Consider the following 4006-nt stretch of genomic DNA (forward strand, 5'->3'; position numbering starts at 1 on the left):
GGCGTCTTTAACGTCCTTGTGCAGTCTAGCGGCCTAGAGCGCATCTGTGTTACCTTTCTAACTAGTTTTACTACTAATTAGTAGTTTATTTAGCATTTTAGCATAAACATATAAATTTTTTAGCTTTTTTACTTTTTTTTTATATAAAATGCTAATTATAAATAGGCTAAGAAGCAGTATATAGTAGCTTTACTATTTTATAATATTAATATTATCTTACCTACTAGCACTAATCTACAGCTATAGGCAGCAAAGGTTATGTGTTATAAGAAGTACTTTTATATAGTTTTAGTAACTTTATGTACTTATTATTATAGTAGTACTACTAGTACCTTTTTTTTATTAAGTGTTATATATTAGTTAACTTCTAAGCTAATACCTACGCCTTATGTGTATAGCAGAGCTGTAGTCTGCATTGTAACTACTATATGTAAGGGGTGGTAGCTTTTTCTTTTTCTATATACTAGATAAATAGACTATTTTTTTTACATATCTTTCTCTTCTAATCTTATAATAAGAAAAATAAGTGCGTATAATAAAAGAAAAATAAAAAAATAAGCTTTATATAAAGGTGTTATTAGTCTAGTTAGTCTAGAGCATTTTTGCGCACAGGATCTAGCTAGTCTACAGATGCTTCTATCTAGACAGAGAGGCAGTTAGTTAAGACTAATAATTAAAAAGCCTAGTTTAGTGTTTTTTTTATATATATATCTACTAAGTTATTTTTACTATTAATTTACTTTATCTTAGTAATTTCTTTTTTTTATATAATTTATAAAGTAATATAATGTTAATTATAAGTTACTTTTTACTAGTAGTGCCTAGCTTAATAAGGTAATTATATAAAGACTTTAAATTTATACAGATTACTACTAGGATTAGTAGTAGTTTAAGTGTTTATATAATTTACTATAAAGTTATACTAAAAGTAATTACATTATTAAACTTTTTAACTATTTTATATAGTTTACTAGTAAAAACACTTCTAGTTACTTTTTTACACTTAGTAAAATTTTAGTGTATAATGTTACCTAGTATTTTAAAGTAGTTACTTTACTTTATATAGTTCTTATTTGTCCGTACGCAGCAGCAGCGTCGCGGCCTGGATACGAGCGATCACGCACGAGCAGGATCACGTATCTATGTCACATGATGCTTGTGCGCGAACCTCTGTGCGCGAACATCTAGATATCCCCCTTTTCCTCTGTACAGAGGAAAAACAAGAAGCAATTAACACTAGTTACCTAACACCCCTGTGCAATGTTTACACTATGCAAACCTCTCTGTCTTGTACGCATTTGCTAACACTAAGTGCTAGCTAGCAGAGAGTCTATTTAACACTAATTAGTAGTTTAAATACTATAAAAAAAAAAGCTTTTCTTATACCTTTTTATTTAAAAGTTTATGTATAAGAAAAATTTTTTTCCTTACTACTTTAACTATAAATTAGTAAGAGTAAAGATAGAGTTTAATTTATATATAAGTAGCTGTAAATCTTTATTTAGTTACCTAAGTAAGAGTAAGAAACCTGTCTATATAATACTATTTAAAGGTATTATATAAATAGTAGTGCTTATTTAATGCTAGAAGGTCTGTTTTATCTTTTTGCACAAGGCTGTTTAGAGGTAGCGTACAACAAGAAGTAAGACAGCGCGCAACAACGCATAATTAACTACTATAAAGCAACAAGCAACGCTAGCTCTATCTATAACTAGCTAACATAACATATTAACATATAACTAATATGTACCTTTTATAGGCATCTTAGCAAAGACCCTAGCAAAGTAGATAAACATTAAAAATTAAGTAAATAAAATTAAACTATTAAATAACACACCTAAGAAAAAGCTTAATTTATACACAGCTAACTTAATTATAAAACTCTACATGTTAAGCGTAACAGACATATGTACACTTAAGAACTTTTAGAATAACTTTATAAAGTAAAAGCTTATACACTTTAAAAATTTTAGCTAACTATTTTTATAAAAACTAATTACTACTCTGTAAAATAAAGGCATTAGCTTTAAAAAAGACATAACAGAGGCTACTACACTATATAGACTTATAAAAAAAAAATATATGTTTACTATCTTACTAAAGCATTATATAAAACTATTACTACTATTACTAGTTTTAACGCAACAGAGGATGTCTCTATATAAATTACCTATAGACCTAATACTTTCTCTATAATTAGTACAACTGCTTTGTAATAGCTTACTATACAAGAGCATAACTAGGCAGCTACATGTTCTTATAGCTACAGCTCTACATAAGATTCCCTAAAGCTTGTACCTACTATATATAATTTAATTACTATATAATTTATACTAACTTTTACTTATATAAGATATTACAGTAGAGAACCTTACACCTAAAAAGGTTATATAATTCTAGAAGGCATAAAGAAAAAAGAATAACTATATAAAGTAACTATATAATATCCTAGCTAATAAGGCTATAGTATTTATTAAGCTCTACTAACGCTTTACTATCTTTAAGGCATTATATGTAAGCATCTTTTCTAATATTCTTAAAAGGCGCGCACACATGTTCTACCTTTACAATATTAGTCTAGAATAATTATAGAAGTTACTGTATAAGCAGCTTAGTAATTACTTTAATACTAATGTAAACTATAACTAGTATTAGACAGATTAGACAATAATAAGCTTTATATAAAGTAAGTAAAAAAACTTTATAAAAACCTTACATAAAGCTTTTAAAGCTATAATTAATAAACTTACTCTTATATAAAAAGCTCTTAGTCTATAATTCTAAGGCAAAATACTGCTTTACACTACTATTATATAAGCATGCTAAGGGCAACTTAAACTTAAATAAGCAATGTTTTTAATTAAGCCTATATATAAGGCACTATACAGTAACCTCTGTTTAGCACTTTAGGTTATAATTAATTAATAAAATAATGCATTTATAAATAAATTCTAAAATGTGTACTACACTAATAGGCAATATAGCTTACTATGTACACATAGCTATTAACAACATAGAAGAAGCTTAAGGGGATATAAAGAATTATTTAGACTATAGTTTTCTGCATAATTAAAGTAATGCTTTATCTATTATAAAAAAGAATGTTAGTTAATAAATTATCTTTACATAAATTAATTTTATACAAAACACTAATATATCTCTTTATATAAAGAATTTTATAACAAGACACTAACATGTAAAAAGGTAAATGTGTACATTTAAGAGTTTAAAAGCAAACTAGAGCAAAAAAAAAAAAGTTGCATAATAATAACAACTTAAATAAAAAAAAAGATAAGAAGATTATTAACTACTTTACTAATACTGCATTTCTTTACTACATAACTGCAGAGAACATCTACAGCCTAAAACCTAAAGAATACATAGAATAGTTTATTCTTAAAAATTAATACTGTATAGTATACTAAGGTAAACTATAGAATACTAGCGTAGTAAGGATCTCTACTATAGGGAAGCTATAACTTAAAGCATACCTATAAAAATTCCCTTATATAAAAGTAAACTAGATACTAAAGAAGAAAAGTATTAGCTTTAAAAAATAAAAATTAATAAAATTAATTAGTACTATATAAATTACTAACTTAGTTAGTAACATAATGTATTACATCTTAGAGACTCTAACACTGTTCCTACTATCTCTAGCAGACACAGACTAAATAGGTGCGTACTTTAACAATGTTTTAAATGTTATTATACATAAAGATAAAACTACTATCTTTATTATATAAAAATAAAGACACTTTTTTTTTAATGTTAGTAAGAAAAAATTTATGTCTTTCTTTACTAAATTAAAACTTTACTGCCTTTACTGCTAATTTAAACACTCCTGCATAAAAAGACTCTAGAAGATGCTAACTAGCGCTAGCTACAATGTTAATGCTGTAGTGCTAGAAGAGATTAAGAAGTTCTACTACCTCTACTAATTATATAACTAGGCCTTATAAAAATTTAAGTTTATAATTAAAAATAACACTTACTTTAACTATAA

The sequence above is a fragment of the Lindgomyces ingoldianus genome (assembly GCF_010093535.1).
Source record: "Lindgomyces ingoldianus strain ATCC 200398 unplaced genomic scaffold BDR25scaffold_57, whole genome shotgun sequence".
NCBI classification, from domain to species: domain Eukaryota; kingdom Fungi; phylum Ascomycota; class Dothideomycetes; order Pleosporales; family Lindgomycetaceae; genus Lindgomyces; species Lindgomyces ingoldianus.